The following is a 13499-nucleotide window of genomic DNA, read 5'->3' as shown; positions in this document are numbered from 1 at the left end:
GGATATGGCTGGTTATAATCTTCTGTACGCTATCTACGTAGAGTGTGGTGATAGTGGAGAGATTTATGTAGCACGGAAAAGAACAGTGAGGTGTAGTAAACCAAATAAATCGCTTAGGAATATGTGTTAGGGAGCTTCCACAAACGACGAGAATAAAGACCCTGGTGAAAACTTCTAAAAACGATCTGAGAGGCTACATTCTTGGGGTTTTGGTAGGTTCTCAGGCTTCCTCTTCTACCTCATCAGTTTATTTTTCGATACGTGACTGACGAGGGATAAACCAACTAGCATTTTCCCTTATTAAAACACGCAATTAAGTCCCTCTTCGCTGCCAATTTCTGCAGACGTGACTAACAAGGAAATCATACACCAAACATTCCCTAACACTACGACACAACCATCAAATTAACACACAAGGTTCCTGATACACTTCTAGATGGGAACAGGGTAGGTGTAAAGAGCCACTGTCCAAATGCTCACGTGGTCTAATCTGAATGTCGAACCCAGGACATCTCGGTTGCAGGTCGAATATGCTTCCTCGAACACACCGTCACTCCCTCTGCATTCGGCACTTAAAATATTCTCCTCCAAGTAATTTCTGTCTATAATTATCATACTAATACAAACAAATACATGATAATATTTAAGGCGTAATGTCATAATATTCTCCTCTTATAATTATTTCTGCCCACAAGGTACAAATATAAACAACAAATCTATCTATCTTTCTATTGCCAGACGCCTTAATCCCTTATTCGGGGTGGCCACAAACAAATCGCCTCCACGTCACCCTGTCCCCCGCCATTTCACTACATAAGAATATTTAGGTGTAATACGAGTATCAAAGTAAACTGTAGAATTCCGTGACGTCCTTTTCACTCTATTCTTCTTACTCTCAGACGATTTTATTCAGCTTGAGATTTTTTCCGAACTGGTGGGGTTTTATACAGCCTTCATTACACCCTTCTACTACTGAAGGTCCTAAGATAAAGAAAATCGTCTGGGGTGGCAAGAGTAAAGGAAATAAGGTCACAAAATGGTCTGAGGTGCAAAGAATCAAGGAAATAACGTCATAAAATGGTCTGAGGTACAAAGAATCAAGGAAATAACGTCACAAAATGGTCTGAGGTACCAAGAATCAAGGAAATAAGGTCACAAAAAAGGTCTGAGGTACCAAGAATCAAGGAAATAAGGTCACAAAATGGTCTGAGGTACCAAGAATCAAGGAAATAAGGTCACAAAATGGTCTGAGGTGCAAAGAATCAAGGAAATAAGGTCACAAAATGGTCTGAGGTGCAAAGAATCGAGGAAATAAGGTCACAAAATGGTCTGAGGTACAAAGAATCTAGGAAATAATGAGATCTCCATGAAAGGGCTAATAATGGCTTCTGTCTTACTTCACAAAATTACATAGAAATATTACACCTTTCAAGACGATGACATTATTCCTTATCTCTGCCACCACAAGACGATTGAACGATGCTTAGGAAGGATTTCTTCGGCCTCGAGGTTATATATATTTCTTCCAATAACCCGTTCCGTGCAAATGCGGTCTCCCCAGCTGAATAAAATCGTCCAGTAAAAGTAATAAAAATCGGTGTCTTGGCAACGAAAGGGTTAAGACATGTGGCACACTATTCACTCCGATTACTTTTTTCTTCTTCTCACGAGACGATTTTATTCAGCTTAGGGGAAGACGTCTGGAGGTAGGGGGTTAATGAACGCTGTATCTAATCCCTCTAGTTCGAAAAGTTTAATGGGAATAAAATCGTCTGAAGATACAGTAGGTAGAAAAAACATAATCGGAATGAAGGGGTTTATATTCATCTCTATGTTAACAACGCAATTTAGACCCAAAATAAAATACAAACAACGTACAGTCGGGAAAACTATTGTCTTCCCAATTCCGTCAACAAAAATAAATAAAAAAATAAAATAAAACTGGAGAAATATAATAAAAACCCCATCTTTTTACTACTATGTGTTTCAGATGGACCGATTATTCCGCTATGTACGCGTCAAACTTTGCTATACTCGTTTCACTTTAACTTGGTCTAAAACTGCCTCTCTCTCCTTCAAAGCCGGGCCATAACACTGGTGCATGATGTGTGTCACGAAGAAGTGCTGCGGAAATGATGCACAGCTACAGCATTGTCCTTCCCTGCCGCTGATCTACGTGTAATAAGCTACAAATATACGAAAAACTGGGCCAGGTTAAGGTGAAAGGAGTACATTCAAGATAAATGTCCAAATAAGAAGTGCCAAGCAGCTCCCGTGTCCAAAATAATACTGCCCCTCTAAACTTTGTGTGAGAAAAACAAAACACCGAGGAGAAGGAGGAGGAGGAGGAGGAGGAGGAGAAGGAGAAGGAGGAGGAGGAGAAGGAGGAGGAGGAGGAGGAGAAGGAGGAGGAGGAGGAGGAGAAGGAGGAGGAGGAGAAGGAGAAGGAGGAGGAGGAGAAGGAGGAGGAGGAGGAGGAGAAGGAGAAGGAGGAGAAGGAGGAGGAGGAGGAGGAGAGTGGGAAAAGGAATGTGGTAGGGCGAGGGAAAGCAAGAGGGAGGGGGAAAGGACGGAATGAGAAAGAGAAAGGAAGGAAAGGGGAGATGGAGAGAAAAGGGGAGGACGAGATGATAGAAAGGGGAGAGGAAGAGGAGGGGAGGGGTAGAAGAAAAAAGATAGGAAGAGAGGGAGAAAAAGGGGTTAGAAGGAGGGCAGGAGAGCGAAATATGACCTCGGAAGGACAGAGATTGAACAGTGGGCAAAGGAGAGAGAGAGAGAGAGAGAGAGAGAGAGAGAGAGAGAGAGAGAGAGAGAGAGGGGGGAAGACTAAGGAAGAGCGTGGGATGAAAAAGGAAGAATATATGAGGTAAGGATATGAAGACGTATAAGGGAGGGGAAATGAAGGAGGTGGGGAGGAGGGGAGGGAAGGAGGGGGAAAGAAGGGAAGGAGAGTGATGGGGAGGGAAGGATAGGGAAGGGGAGGGAAGGAGGGGGAAGGAAAGGGAAGGAGGGGAGGAAGAAGAGGGATATAGCAAACAGAGGGAAAGGGAAAGAGGAAAGAAGAGGAAAAGATGAGAGAAAAAGAGACGGAGATAGGGAAACTTGAGAGGGGGTACGAGAGGAGGATGGAAGACCAAGAGGGGGAGGGGAGGAAATGGGAGGGGAAGAAAGGATGGAAGGGGAAGGGAAGGAGAAAAGGGATATGGGAGAGGGAACTTTAGGGGAGGGAGAGAGGAGAGGAGAGGAGAGGAGAGGAGAGGAGAGGAGGGAAGGGAGGGAGAGAGGAGAGGAGAGGAGGGGGAGAAAGAATGGGTAATGTGGAGAGAAGAGAAGGGGGGAGAAGACTGAAGAGGAAAGAGTGGGGGAGGAGGGGAGGGGAGGGAAAAGTGAAGATGAGTTGTGGAGAGGAGAATGAAGATGAGAGTGGGAGGGGTGAGGAGAGTGCAGCGGGGATAGGAAGAAAGAAGAGGAAGAGTGGAGTGGAGGGAAAAACAGTAGAGGGGAAGAGAGAAGGAACAGAGATGAAGGAGGAAGAAAGTGAACCGAAGAAAGAGAAAGCAGAAGTAAAAAAAAAAAGAAGAAAAAAACAGGAGAGAGGGAGAGAGAGAGAGAGAGAGAGAGAGAGAGAGAGAGAGAAGAGTATGATTGAAGGAAGAGGGGAAAAGAAGACGAGAAAACAAAAAACGAGAACATGGCTGAGGGAGAAGGAAAAGAAAATGAAGATGGGATGGAAGGAGATGGGGAGTAGAGGGTAATGAGAGGAATAAGGGAGGGAGAGGACGGGGTAGAATCAGGGGAGGAATGGACAAGAAAAGGAGTGAGGCAATGAGAATAAACAGGACAAAGAAGTAACAAGTATAAAATAGAAGCTGGAAGATAAAATGTGGGAGGAGGAGCAAAGAAAGAGAGAGAGAGAGAGAGAGAGAGAGAGGGGTAAGGATGGAGAAATGTGAAACCAGAAGAGGAGGAGGAGGAGGAGGAAAGGTAAAAAACGACAGGTAAGAATACGAGAGAAGGAAGCAAAGGTGAGAGGTGTGAGAATCAAAATGGCGACAAATGAGAGAGAGAGAGAGAGAGAGAGAGAGAGAGAGAGAGAGAGAGAGACAGACAGACAGACAGACAGACAGACACAGAGAATTTGTAACCAAGGGAGTTTTAAAGAAATGTGAGGAAGACGTGGTGAAAATGATTCTGGAGAGAGAGAGAGAGAGAGAGAGAGAGAGAGAGAGAGAGAGAGAGAATGCTGAGTTTAAGGTGAGGAAAAAGAAATATGATCAAAGGTCAGAATGTGAGAAAGAAAAACTAGTGGGGGAAATGTAAGAGCAAATAATATGAAAGAGAGAGAGAGAGAGAGAGAGAGAGAGAGAGAGAGAGAGAGAATCAGCCAGGCAGTTGCGAAAGAGGTGAGGCAGGGGTGGGGTGAGGCAGGGGTGAGGTAAGCTGGAGGTAAAGAGGTGAGCAGAGACAACTCCACCTGCCACCTGCTTCATTATTCACCCCCACCTGGCCAGACCACAGGCGCTCAGGTAAATACTCTCATTACCGGGGAGAGAGAGAGAGAGAGAGAGAGAGAGACGGTGGGTGATGGTTTAATACTCTCTTCATTGGACCCCTGACATTTCGTAATCATCTCTCTCTCTCTCTCCAGCACTTCTAGCATGACGAGAGAGAGAGAGAGAGAAGCAGAAATAGAAAAATGACAGACTATGACGGAAAGACAATAGGATATAAACAGAGACTAATGTACTGTATATAGAAAGAGGGAAAAAAAAAAAGATAAGTTGATAGATACTGATTGATAGAAAGATGGAAGAAGCTGCATACTAGGTGGAAGAGGGACAGATGGATAAGATAAAGGAAGATAGATGGAACGATATAATAAAAGGAAAGTGAAGAATAGACTGAAAAGTTAAAAAAAAAAAAAAAAAGAGGGAAAGAACAGACTGAAGAAAAGGAGAAATCCAGTTAAGATACGAAAATTTTAAGGTGAACAGATGCAATGAAACAGAAGCAATAAATAAATAAACAAATAAACACGTCAAATAAATAAATTGTTTAATAAATACGTAAAATAAACAACCAATAGATACCTGGACAGACAGACAGACATAGGAAGAGATTAATAAATATCAGAAAATGGGAATGTGTGGGCACTGACAGTCCTGAGATGAGGTGGGGGGTAACTCTTGATATTTCGAGTTGCAGAATTCCACCTAACCTAATTTCTGACCTAATATTGACTTACACATTAACCTAACTAACAAACTAACCTAACCTGACACTAACAAAACGAACCTAACCTTACCTAGACTTACCTGGATGAGAAGAAGTGAAGATGTGCAAAAGAAAACGGGATACAGAACGAGAATCAGCTTCCGGGTGTGTAATTCCGGGGAGGGGGTGACTAGCATATTCTCCGGGGGTTCGGCCATCGATTTTACAGAGAACTGGGAGAAGTGATGACCCTTATTTTCCGCGGGTGGGGTGAAGGAGGGAGTTATTTCCGGGGTTGGGGGAAGGGGGGCCAGTTATATTCCGTGGGCGAGGGGAAGGGGGGGGACAGTTATTTTCCAGGAGTGGGGGGAAGGGGGGACAGTTACATTCTGGGGGTGGAGGAAGGGGGGGGGGACAGTTATTTTCCAAGGATGGGGGAAAGGGGGACAGCTATTTTCCGGTGGTCTGGGGAAAGGGGGGGTGGGACATTTATTCTCCTGGGCTGGGGGGAAGGGGGGCAGGTATTTTCCAAGAGTGGGGGGTAGATATTCTCGGGGGTAAGGGGGGGACTAGACGCCCTATTACTCTCCGGGGGAAGGGGTGGGGAGTGAGGACCCAAAATCTCCGGGGAAGGGGAAGGCTTGGAGGTACTAATTTTTTCTGGGAAGGAGGGGGAAGGGGAGGGGGATGACAACCTTTAACTCTTCAGGGATGGGGGAGGTGAAAAAATCTACGGGAGGGGACACCAACTCTCAGGGGAGGCAGAGATTATTGGTGAGGCAAAGATTATCGCTGGGGACATAGATTATTGATGGGAAGCACAGATTATCAGGGGGTCCACAGATTATAAGGGGTCCATAGATTATCCTGGGGGTCCATAGATTATCCTGGGGGTCCATAGATTGTCTTGGGGGTCAAAAGATTATCCAGGGTTCACAGATTATCCAGGGGTCCAAAGGTTATCCAGGGGTCCAAAGGTTATCCAGGGGTCCTCAGATTATCCAGGGGTCCACAGATTATCCTGGGGGTCCAAAGATTATCCAGGTGTCCACAGATTATCCGGGGGTCCACAGATTATCCACGGGTCCACAGATTATCCACGGGTCCACAGATTATCCAGGGATCCACAGATTATCCGGCGGTCCACAGATTATCCAGGAAGTAATGATTCTCCAGGGGGGGTCCTCTATCAGCCCCGGAAAAGGTCACTCGAATCAGAGAGAATTTTTTGCCTAATTTTCTATCAGGGTGGGGCGGGTTTAATGAATAGACTAGCAGGTGCCACAGAGAAATGACGCGGCATCAGGGGAAAGGTTACAGTCATCAAGAGGGCCAGATCATTTTTTTTTTGGGGGGGAGGGGGGGTTAAAGCAGAGATACCGATGTATTTCAATTAGCAGTCAGGTGAATTTTTCTTCCCCTTTTTTTTCTAGTTTTCTCTTCCTGCTACCAGACGATTTTATTCAGCCGAGTGGAGTACTCTGATAGCAAAGGGTAAATGAAGGCTATATCAAACCCCTTAAGGACTGCATTAAAGAAGAGGGGAAGGGTTACAGGGGCAATAGCCAAGGGGCTTCCACACAAAAGCGGCCCCCAAGAGACAAGAGTATATAACATGGTTCTTAGAAATTCCATGCCCCTAAAATAGAAAAGACAAAAGACACTACTATGCATACCGTATAGCATTGGTATAAAAAAAAAAAAAAGTGTTGGTATAGAAATGTGGTGGTGTGAAAATGTGGTGGTATAAATGTGTGGTGGTATAAAATGTGGTGGTATAAAAATGTGGTGGTATTGAAATGTGTTGGTATAAAAATGTGGTATGAAAATGTGGTATAACTTAAAAATGTGGTGGTGTCTATACTACTGAGCTCTGCCAACATCAATCTTAAGGGACACCCACAAGACACGGGATCCCAGGTCTCCTACAACACCTCCTCCGGCTCTACTTCAGGTGAAAAAAAAACTTCGACAGGTAGGGAAAAATGCGTTACTGAGAGAGAGAGAGAGAGAGAGAGAGAGAGAGAGAGAGAGAGAGAGAGAGAGAGAGAGAGAGAGAGAGAATCAACAATACTGAACACGAAGTTATTAAAAAGGGGGGAGCGCCATACCACACACACACACACACACACACACACACACACACACACACACACACACTCATGGATCTTGTGGGCTATTGTTACCTATAATAAACAGCAGATCAGAGGAATATTCTCCCGTATCATCCACTACACACACACACAGTTAAAACTTTATCATACTTCACAGATCTTATTGTTTCAAGTTCCTTCAGGCAACAAAACAAGAAAAGTACAGTCGGCTACACATGAACCTAGGACAGTGTGTGTGTGTGTGTGTGTGTGTGTGTGTGTGTGTGTGTGTGTGTGTGTGTGTGTGTGTGTGTGTGTGTGGCGGAGATCCAGACACAATTTCCGACATTCTTTCATCGCAGTTATAGTACCTGGTCATTTCAGCTAATATTTGACACCTCCCTTCATTCATATAAGTGCCATCAACAAACACGTGATTATGTCAAGGTTGTAAAGTGTACCAAATGCTACACCTCTGCCACACACTGATGCTGTCCCAGGTTCGTATGTGCCAAAGTGTATATACAAGGACACATACTATTTCACATTAGTTTCCACAGTATTTAGGGCATGTCCGTCACTTTCCTCCCTGGAGCATCATATCAGAGAAAATTATCTATGGGTAGAGAATCAAGCCAAGCGTCTCTCACCTTAGGAATATTAGCCTTCACCTTAGGAGTATTAGCCAGTATAAGAAGGTGAGAAGTATGTGAAATATTAAGCGAGTTGTTGCCGCGACTGTACCACCCCTTAACAAATTCTTAACCCTACGCAATTTTAGAGTTCTTGAAGAAAAGTCTCTAAATCCCCCTTCCCCACCTCCACTCACGGACCGAATACTCTGCTTGGAGGAGGAGTGACAGCTTTAATTTACCCTTTCCCATGCTGGTGAAGTGTAAATGAGGAAGTGATGACTTACTGTAAATAAGGGTAAGAAAAAAAAAAAAACTATCGGCGGCTATTTTAATGTGTCCGAGTTTGCATGTCGATCTAAACCTACAAAGTGCGAACATACAGCATCAGCATCCCCTATAATGTCCGCCACTGGATCCAACCCCAGATGGAAAGACAAACGCGGTATCACTGAGCCACAAGGAAGAAAATACAGTGGAATAAAAGAGTGATCAAGTCTATGGCAGACGGATCCTACTGTAGTCCTGATCAAAGAAAGAAAAAATATAAATCTGACTGATCCTGTTGCTTTCTCTCCTCTCTTAATTAAATCAGAAATACCGGTAATCTTAAAGATCCAGTTATTTGTCCTATTAAGTAATTAAATAAAAAAACAGAAGAGACAAATTCAGGCAGACTCACACCTGAAGGATCTTGAGTCAGTAAGATACAATACTCTGGACCATCTAATAATTTCACCTATCAATCATAAAAAGACAAAAACTCGAACACCTGACACCCATTCAATTAACTGATAAAAAAATACTTTCATGAATTGCCTATAGTTTCATTTATCAGTGCAATCATAAACATGGTGTGAATGTACGAGAAAAAGAGACGAACTTATTGACCGGAAAATATTGAAAAAAAAAAAAAAAAAAGGCCTCCTAGCTGACGGCTCTTGTGGCATTCTCTCCCTGTCGCGTCAGCAGGGGATAAATTTAAAGCTGATGGAATTACGTCCCAAATACCTGGACCCGACCGAGGCGCGTGGGTCTCTGGCTCTGGCTTGACGGCAAAATTACACCTTGCCAACTGGTGCGATGACTCAAACTTATTTTCGCTTATAAAACTGCTTCAATTCTCCGATCGAGGGGGGGGGGAGGGGAGGGGGTATTGTTTATGCAGGAGGAGCCGAGAATGAGACTGAACTAATCACATACCTCGAAGGCGAGAATCGATGCGAGACCGAAAGTTGGTAAAAGTTGACAGGGTGATTTTTTTCCGTCCCCCGGCCCCCCTCCCAAACCATCACCCTTCGTCGAAAAAAACAATCAACCTTCTTTGTATCAGCAACTCTTGACGTGTCAGACGAAAGGCATGGGGCAGTTTCTCTCTCCCATGGTCCAAAAATTACTGTTCATCGTTCCAGTAATTCCCGACGTGTCAAACCAAATTCACGGCCGAAAGTTACCAAGCCACTTACTGATTTTCGCGCATGTTCACCAAACGTCGGATTTTCGGCGATGTGGTAATGTCGTAGCAACTCTTTCTCGGTGATTTAAACTTAACCCTTTCATGGTTGGAACAGGATATAGTGATTTAGTGATTTATTCCAGCTAAAGCCTGGCAATTACTAAAAAAAAAAAAAAAAAAAAAAGGAATTAGTCACTGGATCCTGAGTTACTGGTAATTTTTCTTAGCTCTGTCCACACCTCATTTTTTTTTTTTTTTTTTTTACTGTTGATGTATAGGGATATATTGATGGACGAAAGTTACTGTTATACTTAAATTAATCTCGTCACCCCCACCAAAAGTCAACCATCATTACATTATTTCTGACCTGTCAACACAAACTAAGAGATAAAGATTACTGAGCCGCTACACTGGATAGCATTCTCCCCAGACCATCCTTTGTCCAAACATCAATCTTCACCGTTTTAGTCATTATACGGGTAGATAGACAGATATAGAGGATAGACAGATAGATTGACAGACAGAATAGACAGATGGATAGTTAGATATTGGATGGGATGACAACAAAAGAATCGCGCCCATGTACTTCACTATCAGGCTCCCCTCTTTCCAACTCTCCTCACCTTCACCCCTCTAACTCTCCACCCCATCCCTCCATTATATCTCTTTTCTCCCCGACGGATGCTAAATGTCATATCAAACTTTAACATTCTATTGTACATAATTTATCGCTTTAATAAACATAGCTCACATCAGTAAAACACATGAAGATACCGAGATGCAATGTGCAGAATAAATCACCACGGAATAGGTGTTACGGAAACCCATAGCCACTTAGAATACGGCAATCTCTTTAAGACCAAGATGCTGTTCTTATTTTAAACTTGCTATTTCTAAGTAATTTTACTGTGGTTGGGAGAGACCTTTCGAGTTGCAAGCCTTAGATATAACCCCGAAAATACGAAAGTCTCCCAGATATAACCCCGAAAATACGAAAGTCTCCCAGGTATAACCCCGAAAATATGAAAATCTCCCAGATATAGCCCCGAAAATACGAAAGTCTCCCAGATATAACCCCGAGAATACGAAAGTCTCCCAGATATAACCACGAAAATACGAAAGTCTCCCAGATATACCCCCGAAAATATGAAATTCTCCCAGATATAACCCCGAAAATACGAAAGTCTCCCAGATATAGCCCCGAAAATACGATGGTCTCCCAGATATAACCCCGAAAATACGATGGTCTCCCAGATATAGCCCCGAAAATACGAAAGTCTCCCAGATATAGCCCCGAAAATACGATGGTCTCCCAGATATAACCCCGAAAATACGAAAATCTCCCCAAACCTAAAGAAAATGGTTTGTAGGCTGCAAGAATTTTAAAAAGGTACCGTATAAAAGAGATGTGGGAGCTTCAGGGCCCTTTCAATGATGCCCTCGGTGTGGTGTGGTGTAAGGGTAATTTCGGATGGTGTGAGGGGGTGGTGTGGTGTGGTATAGTGAGGTGAGGTATGGTATGGTGTGGGGAGGTATGATATGGTGAGGTGAGGTGAGGTATGGTATGGTAAAGTATGGTATGATCTGGTATGATGTGGGGAGGTATGGTATGGTATGGTGAGGTGAGGTATGGTATGGTATGGTAAAGTATGGTATGATCTGGTATGATGTGGGGAGGTATGGTGAGGTGAGGTGAGGTGAGGTATGGTATCCTGAGATGAGGTATGATCTGCTGTGCAGTGGCTTCGCTAAAGTCAATAAAGTCTACGGGAATGAAGCACCTCGTATCAGGAAATCTTTAGTGAGAGGCAAACAGACAGGGCCGCTCCTACAGACGCTCCAGCATCTAAAAATACGTCTTATGGCTCAAGAAGTTACATGAGCCGACGCCAGAGAAAGACAATGAAGTATTTTTTTCTTTTCTTTCTTCTTTTTTTCTTCTTTCTTCTTTCCCGAGCTCCAGAATTCCGTCTAATCTACCTTTTCGGTGATTTCCCACTTTCGGCTAATCAGCATTTAGGCCATTTTTCACTTTCGTCCACTCTACAGATTTCGGTAATTTCCCCGTGCGTCTCATCATCATCTTGGCGATTTACTTAAGTTTCGTCTCCTTTTGCATTTCGGAAACTCTCTCTCTCTCTCTCTCTCTCTCGACTTTGGTGCATTTTAACATCTTTCGTCTTTTCTTCATTTCGGCAACTTTCTCTTCTCTACACTTCGGCAACTGTCCACACCTTCTCTTTACCGCTTCGACGCTCTCTCTCTCTTTTCGTCACTTGGGGATTTCTTTCTCTCGTCTTTTCCGGCAACTTCCTCTTTCGCCTCTCTAATAATTCGGTCACATTAATTTCGTCTCGTCTGAATTTCGGCAACTTTGACAGCCTTCACTTATTTCACGTCTCGGCAATTTCTTGTTCATGAGTTCACACTTTTAGCAATTTTTCCATTTGTCTTTTTACCTATTTATCTATCTATCTGTCTATCTATCTATCTGTGTGTGTCTGTCTATCCATGTATCTATGTGTGTATGTACGGTATCTATCTATTAATCTATACTTCTGTCTTTCCCTGTCTATTTACCTATCTATCCATATCTATCTATCACCCAGCCCAATTTTGCCTCATCAAGAACATCGGGGTCCGGGGCTAGGCTACTTCATCCTGACATATAATGAGAAGGTGACCAGCCTCCCTCGCCCCTGAGTGGCTTTAGGCTACGTAAGCAATGAACCCCAACCCCCTCCTTGAATGTAACCTTGAAATGCCCCATCTGGCTGAAGCGCCTTAACCAACTAAGCCACCAGGCATTGTTTCGTTATACAGTATCATCTGGCATCTTTTATACTTTAGCAATTCCTTCTGGCTGTAAAAAAAAAAAATAATAATTCATTCATTCATTGCCAGACGCCATATATCCCAAACGGGGTGGCCAAGGGCTTAGAGTTAATTGTTTTACAGGGAGGGGCACTAATCCTCCACCAACCCCACTTGACACGTAGGGATGCCAACAGCATCTGGTGTTCCCAGGCGGTCACCCATCCAAGTACTAACCAGACCCAACGTTGCTTAACTTCGCTGATCGGACGGGAAGCGGTGTACTCAACGTGGTATGGCCGTTATAATAATAATAAATCGGTCATAATTTCACTCTCAAAATGTGGCAATTTCCTCACCTTCGAATATTCCACATTTCCATACACTCTCACTGCTCGCCAATTTACCATTTCACCAATTTACCACTTTCGTCATATCTGTTTTTCACCCACATCCCTCCCACCATTAAACAATTCATCATCTCAGTTCCAGCATACTCTAAATCTTACTACTTTTCCAGCTTCGTCTATTCCACATGTTGATAATTTTTCACTTCTGTCCATGCACCACCCTTTCGCAAATTCCTTTCGTCTTTCCTATATTTCAGGCATTTTCCCTCCTTCATCATTTTCATTTTCTCTCAAAATACTTCTTCCCACTTTCATTTTTTTTTTTTTTACTCTTAATCAATTATTTTCATGTCCCGTTACTTAACTTATTCATTTTTAATTGCGGAAGCCTGTCAAGAAGTCTCTCTCTCTCTCTCTCTCTCTCTCTCTCTCTCTCTCTCTCTCTCTCTCTCTCTCTCTCTCTCTCTCTCTCTCTCTCTCTCTCACTTTTACTAATGCTCTTCGGACGCGAGTTGCCTCACTTCAGTAAACATTTGCAACATTGACGAAGCAACACCACACACCAAGCCACACCACACCACCCTCTCACACACTATTCCATACCATACCATTCTCACACACTACACCACACACCAGACCCTAGCACACTACACCATACCACCCTTTCACACACACACACACACACACACACACACACACACACACACACACACACACACACACACACACACACCACCCTCTCTCAAACCACACCACACCACATCACAATTTCTCCCACACCACACCACACCACACCCTCCCACACCACACACCACCAAGAGCATTAACTGAAGAGCCCTGAAGTTCCAGCATCTAGGGTATTACAACTTTTTTTTTTTTTTTTTTTCATATTCCGACAAAATCTCTGTCTATCGGATCGTTAGTTTCGTCACAATTTAAT

General features: G+C 43.6%; 1 non-coding gene across 1 annotated transcript; it reads right to left on the bottom strand.

Moving 5' to 3' along the window:
• Window positions 1-12397: 12397 nt before the first annotated feature.
• On the bottom strand, window positions 12398-12516 carry LOC145393927 (5S ribosomal RNA). Its single transcript, XR_013896279.1, has one exon. It is a non-coding gene; the product is annotated as a 5S ribosomal RNA (ribosomal RNA).
• Window positions 12517-13499: the final 983 nt, after the last annotated feature.

This window comes from Coenobita brevimanus, chromosome 25 (genome assembly GCF_032717465.1).
Source record: "Coenobita brevimanus isolate Jiangsu-jjx chromosome 25, ASM3271746v2, whole genome shotgun sequence".
Taxonomy (NCBI): Eukaryota; Metazoa; Arthropoda; class Malacostraca; order Decapoda; family Coenobitidae; genus Coenobita; species Coenobita brevimanus.
Note: the sequence above shows the minus strand (reverse complement) of the source record. Positions and strands in the feature narration are given on the sequence as shown.